This window comes from Malus sylvestris, chromosome 11 (genome assembly GCF_916048215.2).
Source record: "Malus sylvestris chromosome 11, drMalSylv7.2, whole genome shotgun sequence".
NCBI classification, from domain to species: domain Eukaryota; kingdom Viridiplantae; phylum Streptophyta; class Magnoliopsida; order Rosales; family Rosaceae; genus Malus; species Malus sylvestris.
In genome coordinates, this window is record NC_062270.1 from 38,362,672 (window position 1) to 38,388,434 (window position 25,763).

General features: G+C 37.0%; 2 pseudogenes; both read right to left on the minus strand.

The window, feature by feature from the left end:
• Window positions 1-3,167: 3,167 nt before the first annotated feature.
• On the minus strand, window positions 3,168-5,246 carry LOC126591617 (nardilysin-like; annotated as a pseudogene).
• Window positions 5,247-8,195: 2,949 nt separating this feature from the next.
• LOC126590480 (uncharacterized) lies at window positions 8,196-9,757 on the minus strand (annotated as a pseudogene).
• Window positions 9,758-25,763: the final 16,006 nt, after the last annotated feature.

Below are 25,763 nucleotides of genomic sequence, written 5' to 3' on the forward strand. Positions count from 1 at the left end.
CATTTGAATCGAATATCGTTTGGTCATATAACAGTATCAGATAAATCAACAGTTTATCATGAATATGTTATTTGATACCTACACCGTTAATTTATTGAAACATATGAATGAGTAATGATGTCTATTTCGAATGATTTTTTGTGTGTAAAAATGATCTTAAAAAAAATGACAGCAAAACCACATAATTTATATTTTAGCTTCTATTGTTCACACAAAGCCACATGATTTAGCACATGAGTGAAGTGGTAACAAAATGTCAAAACTAAGAAAGTATTTCTAAATGTAATATTTATTTATTTAAATGAACTAAGTATTTTATTTATTCTATAATATGTTAACAGTATGTGACTTTCGTATGTGTACTATTGAAAAATTTGTGAAAAATAACGTATATATCTTGTATATTACATATATAATACGTTGAAGTTTTAAAAAATATATATAATACGTTAAAATGCGCAAGTATAGTACCTTGTATAGTACATGTATATTACGTTAAAATGTGTATAAAACAAAAATATATTTTTGAAAAATGCGCAAGTATGATACGCGTGTTTACCAACAAGGTTGATGGTTCTTCTGCAATTTCTGTGGGTTTCAAACTTTCAGGCCAGTTGGCCGCAGCTTGAATCATTCACTGCTCCCTGATAATTTTAAAACGATGTCCTATTATCTATTTGTTTTGGAATGTATTTGGTGGGATTGTACATTGTTTAGCTAGTCTATATATGGGCTTCAGGATTGACATTTGCTTATATATGCGACGTTAACAATTTAAGCATTTCGTGAGAGGATTTGTTAAGATACTTATTTCTATGATTGTAGAGCAAATGAGAATGCCTACTAACTACCATATTTATCTCTTCAAACCTACCAACATTTCAAGCCTATAAATAAAAAGTCATAGGAATTATAATGACAAGCATAGAGATATTTGTAAGATTTTCTCCTTATCTAAGATAGCAATAAGGTTATCTAAAATGGTTAAATCATTGTCACTTTTCAGCTTTCTGATCATTCTTGTTCTTCTCAACTCAGGTTTTATTTATTTATTTATTTTTTTTTTACATTTTAGTCAAAATGGGCATTGAGATTAACATAATTCATTATTTTGGTCCCTGAGATTTGAAATCGATAGAAGTGATCCCAGAATTTGTCCACCATTAATCATTTTGGTTATTCCGTGAAAATTTTTGTTAAATAGGGACCAAAACGATAAATGATTTGACAAAAATTGAGGGCATTTTTGTTACTTTATCCTTATTTGGAGATTTTTTCACGGAATGACAAAAATGACAAACTTATGTACCAGTTCTATCAATTTTAAATCTCAGGGATCAAATGAGGAGTTATGTCAATTTCCATGATCATTTTAGCTAAAAAACCTTATTTTCTTTTTTGCAATAACATTAGTTTAATTTACCGACACTAATTGTACATTTGTTTATTTAGATATATAATATCTCGACAAAAAAAAGAAGAAGATACAATATCATGTTAAAACAATTATGCTTATGATGTTCGATTGTCATATTTGTAGCTACCAATATGGAGGCTATGAGAACTATGATACTCCGATGCAGAGCAGTGGAAGCAGACGTCTCGTGCACAACTGCAGGCGCAGACCCAGTGTGTGTTGATAGATGTCGCTTAAAATATGCCATAACCGAACCAATCTGCGAAAATGTCCCCGAAGTCCCCAATGCATTAACTTGCACATGTAGATATCCTTGCTAGATGTTCTTGTTCTCTGGATTATCAATAAAAAAGAACTAAAATATAATGTCTTTCATAATATAATCAATATGCATAGTTCATCTCTTTCCATCTCTCCCATGGTTTTACTATATTATTATCCTTAGCAGGGACGAAGTCAGAGATTTGTATGAATGGGGGCATCCTCAAACAATAAAGTTACAATTAAAAAGCTAAAAAAATTTACTAAACAAACACTTATATATTAATCTATAATGTTTTTCATACAAAACACTTAGAATCATTGTTGGTGAAGTTAGTCATATTGATACTAAGAGAAATGCTAAGGAGACTCTCTCAAAGTGGGACTCTCCACCACCTCATGTTTTTTGGCACAATGTTTAATGATGTTGGTACGGGGATTGTACTAAAAACATGAGGTGACGGAAAGTTCATGAAGATGTTCTCTTTTGGAAGAGTCTCCTTAGCACATTTCCCTTGATACCAATTATATATAGAGTTGAATTTTTATTTTAATTAGGGTTGGTCATTGAGATGCAAAATTGTGCAATTTTTCTGCAAAAAAATTGAGTGGGGGCATCCTCCCCCTCTAGGCCTATAGTGCCTCCGTCCCTGAACCTTGGTGATTTTATTGGGTAATCCTCACTTTGATAAGTGATATTCTGTTTTGTATTAATTAAATTACAATATATGAAATTCACATAGAGGTTAGAGGCACATCAACTCTAGCTAATGTGGCTACATCCGCGTTTGCCGCGCTTTGATATTATTCAAAATGATATTAAACGGTATTTGTTTATCTCTACTCATAAATGCAGAACAATAACTAAATTCTGGATTGATTCAATAACTCATATATATGACCACAGGTTCACAAATTATATCTCACAGCATATATATGACCACCGGTTCACAAATTATATCTTCTCTTCGCTAAAAAAAGAAAAATTAAACAACATACCACCTTAATCCTACTCCCAAACAAGATCTGGGCTTGAAAAATGAAATAAAAGACCAAGAATCAAAGATAATTGGTGATGCGATCCCATGAGCATAGAGTACAGTTTTGTTTTCATCCAACTAAATTCATTATATATACCATATATACTTTCACTACAAGAAATATGGACACTGCACACAATAAATTATCTGTGCCCTTTGAGGTCAAAGAGCACCAAAAATTGTGCCCATAGACCAATAGCAACAGAGCAGCAACAAAAATATTGTCTGTGCCCTCTATGGGCGTCACCATTTGTCAAAGAGCACAATAAGGTATGTTGTGCTGAAAAGTGTAAGCACAAATAAAGGTTCTTTTGTGCCCAGTTCTGACAAAATTGTCAGATGACTGCTACCACCCATGTTAGCACATTTATTGTTATTGTGCCCAATATGTCCATTATTTTTAAAAAAAAATTTAAAAACTGAAATCACCTACAAATTGAGATCGAGGATAAACAAAAAATTATTTTTTCATAAAATTAAAACAGCCCACAACCACAAGCATCTATAATATTACAATTTACAAAGATATTTACAACCATTATATATAAAAACAACTATAATTTTACATGTTCTTTCCCCAACTAAAATTATAAAGGTTTTAAGTGAATATCGGTTCTCTCTAGAATAAGGACATCAAATATTAAGGTTTTAAGTGAACCTGCACAGTTCTTTTCTCATCTTCCAGTTCCAAAATTTTCTTTCCAAAATGCTGCTTGAGTGCCACAGTGTCGGACCCTTCAAAATTTACACAGAGCAATACGAAATGAGTATGTAGTGGCTTCCAAATTTTCAAATTATGATTCTTTATCTTTATCTCATGAGCTGTTGTATATCATTCCTCCCACAGATTAATTGGTGTAATTCTGCTATGTATACATGCACTTGTTTGTGATTGAAACATAAAGACTTTTGCCCGACACTTTAGTAACATTCTTAAATGGATGGCAAGCAATCCTCAGACAAATTAGGACATAAAAATAGAATCCAAAGTCCCAACAATATAATTCTCACTCTTTCAAATGTAAAGAACTAAATCTAAGAATTTATCCAAACCCTAAATCTAAGAATTTTAACGAATACTCTAGCATCAATTGAGAGAGGAATTGAGAGAATACCATATACACGGTATGTTACCCGTGGGCCACACTCAACAACATATCCAAGCTGCTCCTTCGTCCTATTTCCAGAAATAGCAGACAATTATATGAACATATATTCAAATATATTTGAAAACATTATTATTAGTTCCCAGATTCTTTTGCTAGGCAGTATGTAAGTAAAAGTATCAGCCTCAAATAAAATCACCTTAGTTGATTGAAAAGTGGCTCCACAATTTCATCGAAAAGATCTATCAATGCTTTCAATCGGATTGACTCAATCCCTGCTTCTTGCTCAACTTGAAAATACAGCTGCAATATGAAACCACAACCAAGGGAAGAATATCAACGTACAAACAAAGACAGTACACCTTCATAAAGGGAAACCGAAACGAAAATGTTCCATTTTGAGTTACCTCAATCACAGAGTTCATTTCTAACTTATTCTTCACATTGGAATCTCTAATCAGGTTAGCACCAGGAGGAAGACAAATAACATACTCTTTATGCCTCAATTCGATAGGCAGTGGTGGTACGGAAAAATTCGATTTGAATATATATTTGACAGGGTAATTGCTTCGTCCTCTTAACAAATTTCCATGGCAAAGGCCCTCAATGTATAGCTGCACATATTAAGGGGAGGGTAAGCTGAAGCAAATGCCTTAATTAAACTTATTCTAAGAGCTTTGACAAAAAATAAACAAATGAATCATTCTAACATCAAATATAAAAAATTATTTTTAAATAAAAGTCAAAATTAACTATTGGGCAACTCTCCGATTCTCTCACTAGAACATACTACTCGGCACTTATCAAGTTACGTGTCAAAGTGAAAGAATATAAGGTCAAGAAGCCTGAACCGCATGGATTTCTCATGAAAATATACCCTGCTTGAGGATAATGTTAAGAATTTGAGTTTCACAAATTGACAGCAGTAACCTATAACAAATATAGGTACATTTGTGTAGTGTACCTGGGAACAAAGCTCGGGAATGAATGACTTCAAATCAGAAATAGACAATTCATCCAAAACATGCAACTTCTCATCTGCATCATAAAAAAATTGACACAGAACTTGCAGTCTTAAGTATGATGAGTGACTCAGAGGCTTCATATTGGTGTTCTTTAACCTTCGCTTCATATCTTCTTTAACGACCTGTTAAAGTGTCAATTAGCAATGGACAAGCCAAAAGAAACAAGCAAGGTATGAAAAATCAAACTTAAACCAGACATAGAGTGGAGTCATAGAAACAAAAGGCAACACATGTACCTTAAAACGATCATCTGTTGGCATGCAACTTTTGGCAACTGCCAACACTTCTGACAACATTTTTCACAACAACAAATAAGTAAAATTGAGCAAAATTTACCTCCATCAAGCAAAAATTTAGCATCTTCCATCTTCACCATAGCAGGTGGACTCATCTAAACCCTAGCTGAACCAAACCAAAATCAAGTTACCAAAGTTAATTCCAACCGTTAATTTCTATAAAATCATACCTCAAAAGGTAAAACCAAACGAAATTGAAGGGTTTTACATGGATTTGTGAATGCAAGAATTTGAATTTCCAAAAACCCACTACTGTAAACCCCCCCCCCCCCCCCCAAAAAAAATCCCAAGATTTATACCCAAAAAAGAAAGAAAATTTCCAAAACATGAAACCCTAAAAACCAAAAATCCACAAATATGCCCTCCTTGAGGAACCATCCGAGATTCAAATCAGAGAAATCGCACAGAAGAAATTGGAGATTATCACATACCGACTTGGAAGAGGCAACCTTCGGGAGAGCAAATCGTGATCTGACGATCGTATCCGCCTCATCTTCCTCGGCTCATGATTTGAATGCTTCGATTTCTTAGCCTCTTCCCCTTCTATGGTTTTAAGGGTTCCTCTGAAATGGCGTATCAGACCTCTGAGCTTCTTCTTCTATCATCGTGATTCTGCAAGCCGCAAGCTCTCTCTCTCCCTCCCTCTCTGCAAGTCGAAGGCTCTCCCTCGTAACCCATCCCACACAGCTGTTGATACCACCGACTGCAAAAGAAAGAGAGGGAAATACAAATATTTGGGGAAAATGATAAAGAGAGAGAGAGCCCCTGGGGAAACACAGAGAGGCGCAGGTAAGGAGGAAAAGGAGGACAGTGTGAGGTGTGAAGATTGAGGAAAGTGTTTTTTATTTTGTTTAAAACATTATTTTGAGCAAAGGCACAAAAAATCTACTTTTACTTTAAATATATTAAATTACAGGGCACAATAATATTTATAGTGTCATTGCAAATTAATAAAAAAATTTCATTGCTGACATTAAAGGCACAAAAGTTTTGGTTATGTGCCCAATAATGTGTTTGTGTCTATTTTTCTTCACATTGGGCACAATACATGGTGCTCATTATGGAATGAACACTGTTCCACCCTATTGATGTTTAAACAAACACAAACACCTCATTTGTGTCCTTAATTTTGTGCCCAAAGGCCATTTTTCTTGTAGTGTTTGGCATGTATTAATTTGGTGGATTTGGGTTTGCATGCGTTTCTTTAATAGTATATGTAAATTTAATGAGAATCCAAAGTAATTAGTGTTAATGTAGACAGAGGAAGATCGAAGGAGAAGATCAGAATCCAAGAAATAGAGAGAGAGAGAGAGAGAGAGAAAGAGAGAGCAAGATTTTGGAGAGAGAAGCTGCAAACTGTTATATTGATCTTTCTAAATCTCAAAGTAATTACAATGATGTATTTATATAGAAGACTAACTCTCTAACTAACTATCTAACTAAGGTTTACAACCTTTGGACAAATGGCATGATCCTAGCCACTGTCTATATCCTTACATGCCCCCTCAAACTCATGAGTGGATGATTTGAGCATGAGGTTATCTACACCGCTAAATGCCTTCAATATTAAATCTCCTCGAGTATAAGCGATGCCAACAGATAATGTCCCCTTTAGATACCTCAAAATCCTCTTTACAACTGTAAAATGTGACACCATTGGAGATTGCATAAACTGACAGACTTGATGAACTGAGAAGGCAATGTCCGGGCGAGTGAAAGTGAGGTATTGGAGGGCTCCACGATACTCTGGTATGCTGTTGGATTATTATAGGGAATGCCATCATCTTTAACCAACCGATTGTAAGGTAAACAGGGGGTGCCACATGGCTTACAATCTACCATCTCAATTTTTTGCAACAAATCCAGTATATATTTGAACTAAGACAAGAATAATCCCGTAGCAGGTTTTGAGAACCTGAATTCCAAAAAAATAATGGAGCTCCCCCAAGTCCTCAATGCCAAACTCAGAGGTTAAAGAGTTGATCACCTGTTGAATAGCTAAATGAGAATTGCCAGTAATAATAATATCATCGACATAGAGCAGTAGTACCACAATGTCACTGCCAACAATCTTAACAAATAAAGAAGAATCAGCATATGTGGATTGAAACCCAAGAGTGGGAAGAAAGCTTGTAAATCTGTCATTCCAGGCTCTAGGAGCCTGTTTCAATCCATATAGTGACTTGTGTAATTTACAAACCAAATCAGGATGTAAGGATCTCCAAAACCAGGAGGTTGAGACATGTACACTTCTTCATTTAACAAACCATGCAAAAAAGCATTCTTGACATCCAATTGTCGAAGAGTCCAATTGAAGTGAGCTGCCAAGGCTAGAACTAACCTCACAGTGGTTGATTTATAAGATATACATCAGCTTGACAAGGAAAGGTCTAGAAGGAGGAGGGTAATTTGGAAGATTGTAACAATGTGACAGTGGTTTCAACAATGTGTCTATGTTTTCTCTCGGCCAAGTCATTTTGTTCTGGAGTATAGGGACAAGATTTATGGTGAAGTATACCTTTATTGGTAAGAAAAGTTTGAAGTTTATTGCTACAATATTCAACACCACCATCAGTTTGTAAAGTCTTAATACAAGCAGAGAATTGGGTTTGCATAAAGGAATAGAAGGCAACAAAGATGTCAAAGAAATCTGATTTATTGACAAGAGGAAACAACCAACAATATCTAGGCACTCATCAATGAGAGTTACATAATACTTGTAACCATCAATGGAATTACATGAAAAATGACCCTAAAGGTCACTGTGTACAGTTTTGAAAGGAATTATAGATTTGTGTGCACTAGACTGAAATAGCAATTTTGTAAACTTGCCTTCTAAACAACTATGACGGAGCATAGGAACAATGTCCTTTGTACAAGAGATATGAGACTTAGTAAGCATGATAGAAGCAATGGTATTTGAAGGATGCCCTAACCTATTGTGCCAAAGATTTGAGCTAACAAGTTGTCCAAGCAATGCAGAAGCTTTAGAATGGCCTTGAGAATGAAATGATTGACGATTGGAAAGTGATGGAATGTGGTATAGTCCATTACTGAATTGTCATTTGTACAAGATCCTCCTTGTGGCTTTGTCCTGAATCCAAAAATAATAAGCATCAAACACTAACCAACAATTGTTATCAAGACAAATGCGATGAACTGATAACAAATTTTGAGATAGCCTAGGCACATAAAGAATGGAATTCAATTTTAGTGGTCGCACATGTGTTTGAATGATAGAGCTACCAATTTGTGAAATTTGCAAACCTTCACCATTAACAGTTTGCACTGTCTCATTAGAAGGCTAAGGAGATACCAATGACAAGTTACTGAAATCGGCAATCATATGGTTTGTAGCTCCCGAGTCAGTAAGCCAAATCTGTGATGTAGAAGCTGAAGATGGCTGAGAAGATACAGTGTGCAGAGCCTGGATATTGGATTGAGGAGAGAAAGTTGGTGTTGAAGGAGCATATTCATTGGTAGACATTTGAGAGTAGTGTGGACCACCAAAGTTGGGACCTTTATCATTGAAAAAACAATACCTGGTGGTATGATTTGTCTTGCCACAAATTTGGCAACCTTGTTTTTCCAATTGTTTTGAATGACAAAATGGAGCATTGTGGCCAAACTGATTACAGAGTTGACAAGGTACTTGTTGCATAGAAGAGTGTCCAATACACTGTGATGGAGAGGGTCCAATCACTCCAGAGAAAATAGGTGCTGAAGGTGAACCACGATTGGGAAACTGCTGTCTGTGACTAGGATTAGAATACTTATAGCCCTGATTAGTTTTGCCTTTATCCTTCTTATTGAAATTAAAAGATCGATACCCACCAGCGGAACTAGGATGAGGACCTGAAAACCCCGGATGAGCACCACCAGATTGATAGGATTTAGGACCAGAGTTACTAGCCACCATGGCAGACAAAAACTAAAAATTCACATTACTGTCCACAATTAGTTCTTTAGCAAAAAGCTGCACCCTAAATTCTTGAAGAGAGATTACACGCTCACGACCCTTTATAACACTACGAAACGTATTATACTTAGGAGGTAATCCATTGAGGGCGAGGATAACAATATCCTCATCTACAAAAGCAACTCCAGTCGCGAACAAGTAATCTCGAGCTTCCTTAATCCATTGCAGATATTGAGACACAGAATCAATCCCTTTCTTGATGGTTTGAAGATTCGACTTGAGTTGAAAAACACTAGTCTGAGATACAACAGAAAATTGTTCCTTTAACTGGGTCCAAATATCACAAGCACTTGTGTTTCCAGTAGCACATGAAATCACAACCGGTGACAAAGTTGCAGTAATCAACTGCATAAGGGCCCGATCATGCATCTTCCAAACAATGTAATCTTCATTCTCAGATTGAGTTGACGAATTTGGAGCATTAACACCAGAACACGTAACATATCGAGATGGACAAGGAGTGGAGCCATCAACAAATCTTATGATCCCGTGCCCCTTAAGTAGCATTTGCATTTGGAAATGCCAATTCAAGTAATTAGAATCATCAAACTTCACATTCACAGATGTAGAAATTGTAGAGATAAGGCCAGTAATAGGCGATTGTAGAATTTGTAATTGAGATGCAGTAACCATATTTGCAGAATTGAGACATAAATTGGAGAGAAGAAATATCACAAACACCTGGTGTGCATAAATTGATAGGTGCAGAAAGAGGGAGATCGGGAAATTCAGAAACCCAAGAAATCACAGAGAAAGAAAATACCAGAAGTCGACCAAGAATGCAGTAATATACGATCGGCAAAAGCAAAAGCAAATCACAAAGTAAGAAGATGAGCGGAAGCAACCGAAGGATCGAAGAACACAACGCAAACAACAATGGTGATTGATACCATGTTAATGTAGACAGAGGAAGATCAAAGGAAAAGATCAGAATCCAAGAAATAGAGAGAGAGAGAGAGAGAGAGAGAGAGAGAGAGAGAGAGAGAAAGAGAGAGAGAGAAAGAGAGAGAGCAAAATTTTAGAGAGAGAAGCTGCAAACTGTTATATTGATCTTTCGTCAAAATGAATTTGAACCACATTATTGCAAGCTCATTATGATGCATAGCCCACTACTCCACCTCCTTAGTGCTGATAATATCGTTTGTTCGAAAAAAATAATATTTATTTGCGCGTCCTAGGGTTTTGGTCTAATGGACTGTCTCGTCGGCTCAGGGACCGTCTCGCCATCAAGGCTCCAACAACGACGTGGTTCCCTAATTGGATTCTTGCAGTGCAATTTGAAAAGTGATTTATGGAAGACTCTAGGACCATCTCGCCATCATGGTTCCAACAATGGCATAGTTCCATGACTTTATTCTTGCAATGCAATTTCAAGAGTGATTTGGAGTCTTCATGGAGACTCAGAATCCTTGGCTATTGGTATCCTTGGGTAAAGGCTTTTTGTATCTTCACTTCTCCACAGAAGAAGACATGAGAAGAGTGTATGGTGGTGGAACTTTTGCACTTCAGTTTGAGCTTTTGGGTTATCTCAATGGCAAGCGGATTTTGAGCCTAGAGACATACTTATAGACATTGAAAGTTTGGTGAAATAAATGTTCATTAACACACATTAAATTTGGACATGCTAGGGTTTACGTGGCATGCACCGTGTGTTTCACAAATTATACACATGACATGTGACTCATCAAAACTGGACGGGTCATCAAGAGGGACACGTGTCAACACTTGGTGAAAAGGAGTTATATGATTTTAAATTAAATTAACAACTTGAATCATTCACTACTCTCTAATAATTTTAAAACGATCTCTTATTATCTTTTGGCTCATTTGTAAGTGCCTTTAAAATGACTAAAAATACTTTTGAAAAAAATGTTTTTGGAACCAATCCTTAGGGCTAGTTTGATATTGCTGTGTTTTTAAAAAAAAGTTGTTTCTGCTATGCTATGAGAATAAAGAGCAGTAAAATAAAGTTGTTGAGTGTTTGGTAAACTTTTTTTGTAAAAGTGCTTTTAACAAAAAAAAAAAAAACTGTGTCTGAGTGTTTGGTAAACGTTTATATAAATTGTTGTGAATATATTAAATAACTAAAAAAGATATAGTATTTAATGTGATATAATAATTGTCAAAGACAATAATATATGGGCAAAGATTGTAATTTTGTAAAATATGTGGGGTTATGACACATCCCGACCCGGAATGTCCACTAGGACTCCAAATCAAGTTGTGCTAGCCGACACCTGGAAGGTGACGAAGCCATAAAGTGTGATGATGTGGAAAATTGTGAATAAATTTAAACCTAAGAGTGCCTTAATACTAGAGTGCACTGGTGAGTGGGAATGAACCCACTTCACACATGACGTTAGAGCATAAGCAAGTACAGAAGAGTGAATTAAGAATCGTACCCTCGAATAATCTACAATACTAAGAATCGCCATAATTCCTCAACGATAATCATATGTTAACTTATCGCATATTCATCACGTCTACTAACTCATCACGTATTCACCACATATGTTAGCTCATCACATATATTCATTATATATACTAGCATGTAAGTCGGAGTCACCTGTAGTGACTTATATGACATATTCATATCTCATCACATAGCTCATCAGTTATGGCTAGCATATAATATTCGGAGTCACCTCTAATGACCTATATGACATATTGATATCTCATCACATATCTCATCAGTTATGGCGATCATATAATAGTCGGAGTCACATCTTGTGACCTATATGACATATTGATATCTCATCACATATCTCATCGGTTATGGCTAGTATATAATAGTCGGAGTCATCTCTAGTGACCTATACGACATATTGATATCTCATCACATATCTTATCAATCATGGCTAGCATATAATAGTCGGAGTCACCTCTAGTGACCTATATGACATATTGATATCTCATCACATATCTCATCAATCATGGCTAGCAAATAATAGTCGGAGTCACCTCTAGTAACCTATACGACATATTGATATCTCATCACATATCTCATCAATCATGGCTAGCATATAATAGTCGGAGTCACCTTTAGTGACCTATACGACATATTGATATCTCATCACCTCTAGTAACCTATACGACATATTGATATCTCATCACATATCTCATCAATCATGGCTAGCATATAATAGTCGGAGTCACCTTTAGTGACCTATACGACATATTGATATCTCATCACATATCTCATCAATCATGGCTAGCATATAATAGTCGGAGTCATCTCTAGTGACCTATACGACATATTGATATCTTATCACATATCTCATCAATCATGGCTAGCATATAATAGTCGGAGTCACCTCTAGTAACCTATACGACATATTGATATCTCATCACATATCTCATCAGTTAAGGCTAGCATGTAATAGTCGGAGTCATCTCTAGTGACCTATACGACATATTGATATCTCATCACATATCTCATTGGTTATGGCTAGCATATAATAGTCGGAGTTATCTCTAGTGACCTATACGACATATTGATATCTCATCACATATCTCATCAATCATGGCTAGCATATAATAGTCGGAGTCACCTTTAGTGACCTATACGACATATTCATATCTCATCACATATCTTATCAATCATGGCTAGCATATAATAGTCGGAGTCACCTCTAGTGACCTATACGACATATTCATATCTCATCACATATCTCATCAATCATGGCTAGCATATAATAGTCGGAGTCACCTTTAGTGACCTATACGACATATTGATATCTCATCAATCATGGCTAGCATATAATAGTCGGAGTCACCTCTAGTGACCTATACGACATATTGATATCTCATCACATATCTCATCAATCATGGCTAGCATATAATAGTCAGAGTCACCTCTAGTGACCTATACAACATATTGATATCTCATCACATATCTCATCAATCAAACTAATACCGTATACTTACTTGAGTTTACCTAAACTTACTTGAACTTACCTGAGTGCCCTGCATTCACCTTTGCACTTCAGAGTGTTCGCAGCACCACAATTATATATATATATATATATATGCAAACAATTCAACTCATCGTTTAAGCATGATTCAATAGGCATAGCATTTTTAAAGCATAAATCATTTATTTGCATTTTTTGGGAAACATCAAGCGTATATATATATACTTAAAATCAAAAGCCCACAAACATTGTTCAGTTCCTTAAACAAGGCTATGGTCTCGATTATTTAATTTCATTTCTTATATGGCTGCATCTAACGTCTCGTTAGACTGCCTACGTACCCTAAGCAGGAATCAAGCCATTCGTAGTTCACAATAATCATTTAAAGTAATACGCATATGGATAGATCACGATGAACTATAACTCAACCATCTCATAGTATTTAATAACGTATATATATATATATATATATATATATATATATATATGTCATGGCATAAGTTTCTCAGTTCTATTTAAAAGCATTTATAGAATTATCAATCATGAAACATAAGATGAGCAAGGAAAGATCCACTCACTTGGAGTCCACGCTACAACTTCTTAGCATAAACATCGAGGCATCACAACTATCGGCGCCTATGACCAAGGCCAATTTGGCCTGCAAAGGCTCAAATTTCATCAAAACCCATCGGAACCCTAGAAATGGGTGTTCTTGATTTGTCTTCAATTCAACTTCGACGTCCCAACTAATGAATGGGCTTTGTTCCAGACCTCAAGGAGATTCTAATGGTGGTATTAATTGGGTGGAATCGTTTCAGAATTGGGGAAATCGAAGGCACAGTTTCATTGCACCCACCGGTGCATTTCTTGCGAATCCAAGGCCAAATTGCATGAATTTTGGGATGGAATTAGTAGAGGGAAGACTAGGAAGTTGTTTCCAGGTGGTGATTTGGCTCAATTTACCGTGCAATGCCATGAATGGCGTCGGGAAGCATGGAGTGCCGCCGGTCGGGTCGAACCAAAATGGGTCGGGGATCCGATCCTGTGCGCCTTATCTCCCTTCTTTCCCTGCTTTCTTTCTTCGCTGATTCATCCTCCTGCTGTCTCTCTTCTCCCCTGATTCGTCTCCCTGCTTTCAATTCTCCCCAGTTCTCTCTTCTTTCTTCCTTCTCGTCGACTCCCCCTTCCTTTTTCCAAAACCCTTAATAATAAATATAATAATAATAATGATATGAAATTGAATGAAATAATAAATAACAATCCTTATCAACATGCTTTTGGAATACAGTAAGGTAATAGTTCACACGCGTCGTGAACTAACGACCAACAAAATCAATACCCTCGCCTCTAGGGTATTCTTGTAAATTTCACTTTCTAGGATTTATAAAATAATAAAATTTGGGACGGGTTGTCACAGGTTATACTTGTCATTTGAACATTTCATTAAATGGGCATTGATTACTATGATTTGAAAAAAAAACACTTTTTTTAAAGCATAGTAGACTCTGCTTTTACTTTTATATGTTTTCTACTACCATTGATAGCAGTTTATAAAAAAAAAACATTTTTTCTTTGTTTTACCAAGCACCTTTGATGTTCCAGATTTTTTAATAAGTTGTTTTTTTTTTTTTAAAGCACTACAATCTCAAACTAGCCCTTGGTGAAAATGCAAGTGAATTACAAAAAAGCACTTGAAGTGCTTCTTACAAGAAGCACATAATTGGTACTTCTTGCAGTAAGCACTTTAAGTATTTTGAAATCTAAAAGCATTTTCTCTAAAAGCACTTTCAGTCATTTTAAAAGAACTTTCAAATAAGCCATTTTTGTTTTGGAGTGTATTTGGTGGGATGTTTGTCAAATTTATATATGAGTTTCAGGTTTGACATTCGCTTACATATGCACCGTTAACAATTAATGCATTTCTTTCTGAACTAGATTCTCTCATCTTCAATTTCCCTTCTTTTCCTTTCCATTCTCTTTCACTTGTCATTCTCTCCTTATAAAGAAGTTAACGCGTACAAAATGTTGACATGATTTAATCATGACCGTTCAAATAGGAAGAAAGAAAAAAGAAGAGAAATTTAGAAGAGAGAAAATCCTACTCCTTTCTTGAGAGGATTCATTAAGATACCTATTTCTATGTTCGTGGAGCAATGCCTACTAAGTTACTAACTACCATATTTATCTCTTCAACCCCACCAACACTTCAAGCCTATAAATAAAACGTCATAGGAATGATAATGGCAAGCATAGAGATATTTGTAAGATTTCCTCCTTATCTAAGATAGCAATAAGGTTATTAAAATGGTTAAATCATTGTCAATTCTCAGCTTTCTAATCAGTCTTGTTCTTCTTAACTCAGGTACGTATACGTAATATTTTTCTGCAAGAACATTAGACTAATTTACCAACACTAATGGTACATCTGTATATTTAGATATATAATATCATGTTAAAACAATTATTCTTATGATGTTCGCTTGTCATATATCTGTAGCTACTAGTATGGAGGCCATGAGAACTATGGTATTCTCATGCAGATCAGTGCAAGCAGACCTCCCGTGCAGAATTGAAGCGGACCTAGCCTGTGTTGATAGATGCCGCTCAAAGTTTGGAGCAACCAATAACGAACCAGTCTAGGGGTGGGCAAACGGGTAGAGGAACCGTGGGTTGGTGCGGGTAAACCAGGTTCAGGCCGGGTACAGGGCGGGTCCAATTTTTTTTTTAGAATAAGCGGGGCAGGGCGGGCCGAGTCCTAACATTAAGAATAACGGGCCCTCGAACCGGCCAGTTAATTCTCCTTACTCTAGTCCATGTGGATTTTGGGCTCCATCCTCTCTCCAAAGTCCATACCACCCACACTCTTCTGTTTTCTCCTTCTCAACGACATCACCCTTCATGACTATATTCGCTCTTCTCACCGTCGTTGCGACCATCACCACAGCACCATCCTTGATGATATCCCAAAACACCCAAGTCCTAGAACCACGAAGGCACAACCCATCTCAATTCTCTCCTCCTCGTCGGCACCACCCATCTCGATTCCTAGACAACAGCACCGCCATTGTGATCATCATCACCCCATCACCGCCGTTGCCTGCTATAATTTTGGTAATTTTAAATTAGGCATTTGTTATTTATGTGAATTTTTGGTTTAGGGATTTAGGGTTTTTGAATCAGGAATGCTATAGATTCTGTTCTGGGTTCTAAATTTCTGGTTAGGGAATACAAGATTTATAGTTGTCACAATGAAGGTTGTGGGGATGAAATTGTATTCATTTGATATATATGTGTGTCTGTTCTTTAATTTTGTTTTCATTGTTTGGTGCAATAGGATCGAAATTGAAATTGTATATCATTTTCATTCCACTGTTGGCTGTTTTTGAATAATCCACTGACATATTTTTCGATTTGATCGAAACATTCACCCATGAGAGGGATAAAACCATTTTCTGGTTTTCTTGGCCATGTACATAAAAGTCTTGATTTGGACGTTATGCACTGCAGTGCATCTTTGAAAATGTTATTTCTGAAAAAAAAAAAAAATATTTGGACTTGTTGACTAGTCCCAAACCGGCCCGTTTCAAGCAGGCCGTGTTGGGTCCGGTTCCAAAACTCAAAATGCCTCTATCCGGCCCACCCCGCACCGTTACATTTTAGGTAGGATGAAGTTCCTCCATATTTGGGCCTGGTCTGACCTGTGCCCATCCCTAAACTAGTCTAGTGAAAATGTCCACTATATGCCCAATGTATTAACTTGCACATGTAGATATCCTTGCTATGTTCTTGTTCTCTCGTCACGTGTCTGGATTTTGAATAAAAAATAACTAAAATATAATGTCTTTCATAATATATAATCAATATCGATCGTCCATCTCTCTCTATCTCTCCCATGGTTTTACTAATTTTATTATCTTTGGTGATTTTATTGGGTCAATTTTTTATTTCCTCACTTTGATCAGTGATATTCGATTTTGTATTAATTAATTACAATATATGAAATTCGAACTTAAACGCATGAAGGTTAGAGGGAGCATAATATGGCTGTATCCGCATTTACCGATGTGCTTTGATATTTAAAATGATATTAAACAGTATTTATTTATCTTAAATGCAGAACAATAACTATCACAGCATATGTGACCACTGGTTTACAAATTATATATCTTCAATTCTTCCTCCCTAAAAATAATTAAACAACAACAACAACAACAATATCTGGGTTCGAACCAATATCCGGGTCCGAAACAATATCTGGGTTCGAAAAATGAAATAAAGGATAAAAAATCAAAGATAATTGGTGATGATCCCATGACTCCATGAGCATAGAGAACGGCTTTGTTTTCATCCAACTAAATTCGTTATATATACCATACTTATGTCTGTTTACATCTACTCACATTTCTAATCTACATATAAATACACAGCTCCCTTACGAGTGTGGTTAAAACTTAAAACGTAAACTTGGCATTGTTAAAGTTGTTAGAATATTCTAGCTGATAGGGTTAGGGTTCCTTGTTTTTAGGCTTGTTTTGAGTCGTGCATAATAATCCCTTTGCTTGAGGGACAAGGTTATTTGTTTTGGCTTAGTCTGCACCATGATTCTAGGGTTGTTAAGTTGTGGGTTGTTGTTTCCCTTCATGTTTAGCTGTAAGACTATTTAATAGCCATATATGTTCTTTAATTCAATAAGAAAGTTCTCCTAGCAATTAATTGTTATCAAGTTTTTGTTTTGTGCAAGCTATTTGTCGTTCTTTCTGGTTATAACATCTGGTATCAGAGCCCCATCACACGGCATGATCAAAAGTCTGAAATACATGAGTGAAGGAGTAATGACATGGCAACCGAGAATAGCTTGGTGCAGCCTGCCATTCCAAGGTTTGATGGACACTACGATCACTGGAGCATGCTCATGGAGAACTTCCTAAGGTCTAATAAGGAGTATTGGAACTTGGTGGAAACTGGGATTCCTGCAGCAGCGGGGACGGATCTCACTGAGGCACATAAGAAAACAATTGACGATCTTAAGATGAAGGATTTGAAGGCTAAGAACCACTTGTTCCAAGCCATTGATCGATCAATTTTGGAAACGATTTTGAATAAGGACACTGCAAAGAATATTTGGGATTCGTTGAAGCAAAAGTATCAAGGAACATCACGAGTCAAACGTGCCCAGTTGCAAGCTCTTCACAAAGAGTTTGAAATGCTTCACATGAAGGTTGGAGAATCGGTGAATGATTACTTCGGAAGAAATCTCATCATAGCCAACAAGATGAGAATTCACGAAGAATAGATGGATGATGTTGTAATCATTGAGAAGATTTTGAGATCCATGACCCCGAAGTATGAATATGTTGTATGCTTTATTGAGGAATCAAACAACTTAGATGTTTTGTCCGTCGATAAGCTTCAAAGCAGCCTCTTGGTACATGAACAAAGGATGAGCCAACACACTGTGGATGAACAAGCATTGCAAATTACTCAAAAAGTGCAGTCAGGAGGAAGAAGTAGAGGTCGCAGTGCTTGCCGTGGAAGAGGAAAAGGAAGGGGTATGTTTGGATTCGATAAAACCACCTTAAAGTGCTACAATTGTCATGAGCTAGGCATTTCCAGTGGGAGTACCCTAAGAAGGGAAAGGATTCAAGGGAAAATTACGTAGAGGCAAGTGAAGATATACTGCTGATGGCATACGTGAATGCCAATAAAGTTGATACAAGTCACATTTATTTCCTGGATTCATGTTGCAGTAGCCATATGTGCGGCAAAAGGGACATGTTTTTAGACTTTGACAACAACTTTAGAAAGTTGGTGAAGCTGGGCAACAACTCGAGTCTCACTATGCTAAGCAAGGGAAATATACGAATGGAGGTCAAAGGGATTATACAGGTGGTCACTGGAGTTTTCTATATGCCAGAGTTATAGAACAACCTATTGAGTATCGGCCATCTACAAGAGAAGGGCCTTGCAGTGCTCATGCAACATGAAAATGTAAGATCTTTCATCCTGAGAAAGGGAGACTGAGATGTCATGCAATCGAATGTTCGCAGTACTCGCACGATGTCCATCAAATGAGCAAAGGTGTTTTTCTTCCTCGCTGACCATAGATCAATCCTAACTTTGGCATTGTCACTATGGACATCTTAGTTGGAATGGTCTTAAAATTCTTTGTGAAATCTCATTCCAGAATTTCACTATTATAATCTACATATTTGTATTATTGAGATTTTATGTTATTTTTTCGGGAATTTATATTAATTTATTTGAATTTAGATTTTAATTAAACTAGTTACGAAGTTTGAAGTTTGGAAATTAGTTATTTAAAATCCATAGGCCTTTCGAGGTCACAATTTATACTTTCGAATAGAGCTCAATCTCACGAACACATAGGCCTAAACTATTCGTGAAACAGAGTTATAATGAAGGATTTATTAACGTTTAAAGTTAAGGACATTTTGGTAATTTTCCTTCAATCTAGAAGGCTCCAGATTTTCTGGAGCAATGAGATGTGCCACGTGTGTGGCTGGGATGAAAGGAAAAGAAGAGAAAGGAGAGAGATGGGCGGTTGTGATAGAAAAGAAAAGAGAGAAATTGAGGGGTGCAGACCAATGAGGGAAGGAAAAAATGAGGGAAATGAGGAAAAAGAGAATGAGGGGAAATCAGACCCTCCTTCAACCCATATCCCTTGCGACTCGACCCGATTGGAACCCATGGAACCTAATGGTTCTCTGGCTAATTTCCGGTGAATTACGCCAAGGCACTACTTGAAAAACACTCCACGACTCTCTCTACCATTTCCACACCAAATTCAATAAGATTGTGAATAATTGCATCGATGGGTGTGTGGTGGTTCCCCGGTGGCAATCCACCATTCTCAAAGGTAACTCCATCAAACACCACCACCAAAAAGCTCCCCTCAACCTTATGAACAAAGCCTAAGCAGTGGAGAAGACGTTAGAGCTAGTATGGAGGACGAATCGAAGCCCACAATTTCTAGGGTTTCCGGTGGGTTTAAGTGAAATTGGGGGTTTTCCTGGCCAAATTGACCTTGATCACATGTATGAAACTTTTTCTATTCATTGAGATCTACAATTCTATGAATTTTGGTAATTTTTGGAATTAGTTGGATTTTTTGACAAGTCGGGGCGGCCGGCTGCTGTGTGTGACGGCTCGTGGGGTGAGACCCATTTTCCCTTCTTAAACTAATTTGGATACCCTGATTCCATATGTGACGTCCAATTAATGAAATCTCATCGTATGACTATAGTTTTGATAGAGATCGCCAGTTGATCATTATATGATTCGATGATCCGACTGTTGGATCGTCACCAAACTTTGATATGTTATAGTACGTAATATTTGAGGACCATAAAAACTTATGGATTGGGAATCCAACATACGGATCTTCCCGAATTTAATTTCTAAGTTTGTAAAATCAAACGTTGACGGCCACTTGAATTTGCGATTGACGGAGATCCAACCGTTAGATCGTAATGAAATTTTAATATGTTGTTCTAGAAGCATAATGTGGACTTTGGGAAGTTACGGATTGGAAATCCATGGACAGATGTTCCAGATTGACTGTATAAGGTTATGGACCCCACCTTTGAAAGAGACTTGACTTATGGTCAATATGCTACAAAATGATCTTAAATATTAAAATTAGTATTACTAGAGACTAGGTAGGGCTTAGTGGGCCTACATTGGTTAGTGAGTTATCCCAGATAATATATACATCGGTTTACGTGTATGAGACGTCATATTTTGATATATATGTGTTTATTTATCTTCTTAATATTGTGAATGATAAGTATGATAAATGTTATGACAATGTGATCTTAGAATCCTATTAGAAGTATTCTGTAAAACTTATATGCTTGTGTGACATATTAGTTGGTGGCTCTGAGAAGTTGATGGTGTAGGTGACTACGTTGTAACTCATAGGGGTTGAGGTATAGATAGGTTGTGTGTTGAATTTACTGCACCATGTAGCAGTGGTGCATAAATGGTCCTACTTGGTATATCCACGATGGGGGACCATACGTATTTCAGGGGTGATCTTGGTATATCCACTATGAGTGATCACTGCCTGCATGATTAGACTATACTTATGGTTCTATTTGGTACATTCGCAATAAGAGACCGTACACATTCTAGGAGTGATCATGTTTGGTATATCCGTGATGGGCGATCATTACCTAGCTGAGATTCCATGGAGCTTATTGGGTTCAGCATGATGACATGTCTTTCTCGATTGACGTGCACCTCGATTTACGTATTGATGGCTTCACATTATGTTATGCTTATTGATTTTATGTGATTTGAATTGTGTATTGAACTTGTTGTGGAGTGTGGTTGATTTGTATGTTTGGCCTGAGGTGATGAAATGTGAGGACTAGTAGTGGACCATGAACCCATTGTCATGGAGGTTGTTGCTTCAACACTTGTTTCACATATCGTATCATTATTTCATCTATTGTTTAGTTGAACCGTTCCAATTGTGTACCTTGTGCTTGGTTTCATTTCTTGTTTCGTTAAGCTTTTGTGTTTTAAGTACTTGTTTCATGTCTTATTCTTCGGGCGTTGCTATATTCCTTGGACTTCCGCTCGATTTCGTTAAGTGATCCGAAACTGGGTTTCCGCTGGGGTTCCCTTTGAGTGGTCTGGTTCCCTGCTCCGTCTGGATTCCATTGAGTGGTCCAGAATCCCTCGTGATCCACGATTTCGTTGAGTGGTCCGGAATCGTATCCAACTTAGATTTCATTGAGTGGTTCGATATGCATTGTACTCCGCGATTCGGTTGAGTGGTCCAGAATCGTATCCACTCGGATTTCGTTGAGAGGTCTGGAATCCCTTCTACTCTGCAATTTCGTTGAGTGGTTCAAAATCGTATCTTGGTTTGAATTCTGTTGAGTGGTCCAAAATCCCCTTTGGTGTCTTGGTTTCGTTGAATGGTCTAGAACCCGATATTGCGGGATTTTGTTAAGTGGTCCAAAATTGCATCATTTGACTTGTTGGTTCCTTGGATTTGATCTCAGCTTCAGAGATGTAGGCTTCGGCCAAACTGTGTTGCTCTAGCCCTGTATTTCGGTGTATAGTATGTGTTATTGATTGATGTGATTGTGGAATGATGTTGGTTGTGATTGTTGTCATTATGATTAGACTCGTTGACCAATATGGCTAGAGATTAATGTTGCGCTTTGTTAAATGTTCTTTGAAATGTTGCATGCCTTGAATTGTGGTATTGTGTGGAGATATAATGAGATATGCGTTGAATGTTCGAGTGTGAATGACAAACTACAAATGACTTGATCTCTATTTAGGGTACGTAGGCAGTCTAATGAGGAGGTTAGATGCAGCCATATAGTATACAAAAAATTATTACGCAGTTGGATCTCGAGTTGTGCTTTGTCCTTATCCCGTAAGCGGGATATGTTAGAGATATGGGTAGTTGGTGATGTCACGTGTTGATCCTGGACGTATGTTGGGATCAGGGTGAGACATTATCTAACAAAAGAAGATGGTTGATGGGTTGCCTCAGATCAAAGCTCATTTGACTGTACGTGAACATTGCTTGGTGGGAAGTCAGCCTCGAGACCCATTTCTAAAGGAAAGTATATGGAAGGCTTCTGAGATTCATGCTAATATATGCAGACCAATAAATCCCACTTCAAATAGTAAGAAAAGGTACCTCATTACTTTCATTGATGATTTTAGTTGAAAAACTTGGGTATATTTCTTGGTGGAGAAATTAGAAAATGTGTTGCCTTTAAAACCTACAAAGCTAGGGTTAAGAAGGAAACTGGAAGGTTCATAAGAAGTCTGCGCACTGACCGTGGGGTTGAGTTTACATCACAAGAGTTCACTAATTTTTGTGATGTAAATGGAATTAGAAGACAATTGACGGCTGTGGACATTCCCCAACAGAATGGGGTGGTGGAGAGGAAAAATCTAACCATCATGTTCGAAGCATGCTTTCTGAGAAGAAAATCCCAAAATTGGACTGTGCATGTTCTAAATAGAAGTCCAACACTTGTTGTGAAAAACAAGACTCCAAAAGAAGCTTGGAATAGAAGTAAACCATATGTGGAACGTTTCAAAATTTTTGGCTGCATACCTTATGTTCATGTACCTGACAATAAGATAATTAAGCTTGACGACAAAAGCCTGAAATGCATATTTCTTGGGGTAAGTGAAGAATTTAAAGCTTATAGGCTATTTGATCCCATTTCTCAGAAGATTATTGTGAGCCGAGACGTGGTTTTTTATGAGAACCAAAGTTGGAATTGGGATGACAATCATGAGGAAGCAATTTTGGTTGATCTTGAACGGGAAACCGAAGGGGAAAACAATAAAAAAATTGGTGACAATGAAGAGGAACCTACAGTGGGCATTGTGGAGAATAAAGAATCAGTGCAAAGTGACATGGTAGATCATGATTCTTCTAATCAGTTGGCAGATGAAAGCTCATCATGAGATGGACGATTAAGAAGACCACCAATTTGGATGAAGGATTATGTGAGTGCTGAAGGATTCTTTGAGAATGATGATGTGAATGAAAATTTGGCTCATTTGGCCTTATTTTCTGATATTGATCTTCTTTCCTATGAAGATACAATGATGAGTAAAACATAGAGACAAGCCATAGATACATAGATTGAAGCTATTGAAAGGAATGATACATGGGAACTGACCGAGCTACCACCTAGAGGAAAAATGATTGGGGTGAAGTGGGTTTTCAAAACAAAACTCAATAAGAATGGAGAAGTGGATAAGTACAAGGCTCAGTTAGTCGCAAAAGGGTACAATCAACAGTACGAAGTAGACTATGTTGAAGTGTTTGCGTCTGTGACACGTCTAGATACTATACGAGTTGTAATAGCACTTATAACTCAGAGAAGTTGGACGAGCTATCAGTTAGAGGTCAAGTCTGCCTTTCTACATGGAGAATTGAATGAAGAGGTGTTCGTTGCACAACCTCCTGGTTATGAGCAAAAGGGTCACGAGCAAAAGGTATACAGACTTAAAAAGGCTCTTTATGGCCTTAAACAAGCTCATTGAGCTTGGTATAGTCGCATAGAGTCTTACTTCGTACGTGAAGGATTCGAGAAATGCCTATATGAGCATACTTTGTTCACCAAAACAATGAATGGAGGTATGTTAATTGTTCATCTTTATGTCGATGATCTTATATTCACTGAAAATGATGAGAGTATGTTCAAGGAGTTCAAACAATCCATGATGGTTAAATTCAAAATGATTGATCTTGGGAAGATGAGTAATTTTCTTGGTACTGAAACATTGCAAAAATCAGATGGAATCTTCATTAGCTAATGGAAATACACTCAGGAAGTATTAGAAAGGTTTAACATGGAAAGTGAGGGTTAACAACACCCTCTACCAGCAAATGGTAGGGAGTCTCATGTACTTGACGGCCACGCGTCCTGATATGATGTTTGTAGTAAGCTTAATCAGTCGATACATGGAGCGTCCCACTCAACTTCATTTACAAGCAGTAAAAAGGATGTTAAGGTATTTGAAAGGCACTTTTAGTCTTAGGGTTTTCTACAAAAAGGGAGGAGATGAAGAATTAGTGGGATACATTGATAGCGATTACGCAGGAGATCAAGATGACAGAAAGAGCACTTCGAGGTACATATTCATGATGGGCTCAGGGGTAGTATCGTGGTCATCAAAGAAGCAACCTGTGGTTACTATTTCTACCACTGAAGCAGAGTTTATTTATGCAGCATCATGTGCTTGTCAAGCTGTGCGGTTGAGGAGAATTTTACAAGAACTTAAACATGCTTAAAACCAGGCTACATTGGTGTATTGTGATAATGTTTTAGCAATTAAATTTTCCAAGAATCCAGTAATGCATGGACGAAGAAAGCATATAGATGTTTGTTTTCATTTCCTTCGTGATCTGATCAAAAAATGAGTTGTGGATTTAATTCAGTGTTCCACCCAGGAGCAAGTTGCAGATCTTTTAACAAAGCCAGTGAAGCTCGAAGTGTTCTTGAAGATGTGTGGTTTAATGGGGATTTTTGAATACCTAGGAATAAACTGATTGTCAATGGTAATCAGTTTAAGGGAGGATGTTAAAGTTGTTAGAATATTCTAGCTGATAGGGTTAGAGTTCCTTGTTTTTAAGCTTGTTTTGAGTCGTGCATAATAATTCCTTTGCTTGAGGGACAAGGTTATTTGTTTTGACTTAGTTTGCACCACGATTCTAGGGTTGTTAAGTCGTGGGTTGTTGTTTCCCTTCATGTTTAGCTGTAAGGCTATTTAATAGCCATATCTGTTGTTTAATTCAATAAGAAAGTTCTCCCAGCAATTAAGTGTTATCAAGTTTTTGTTTTGTGCAAGCTATTTGGCGTAGGGCTGGGCACGGGCCGGGCCGGGCCCATTTTTGAAGGGACCGGACCAGACCCGGAATTAAAGGAGACGGGGCGGGCCAGGCTGGGCATTACAATTCTGAAAATAGGAACCGGACCTTACCCGGCTCGGTTAAAACGGCCGGTTCGGTCTGGGTACACGGGTCATTTTTTTATTTTTTTTTCCTGTTTAAAAATGTTTGCTGCACACATATTGCAGTTTTTACACAGAACAGATTTCACATATTGCAGTTTGAAAAAACTGCACAAATTCCACAAATTTCACAGATTTCACAGATTGCAGTATTTATCTTTTCTTATTCCTGTTCTATAAAATTCACACTCATACAC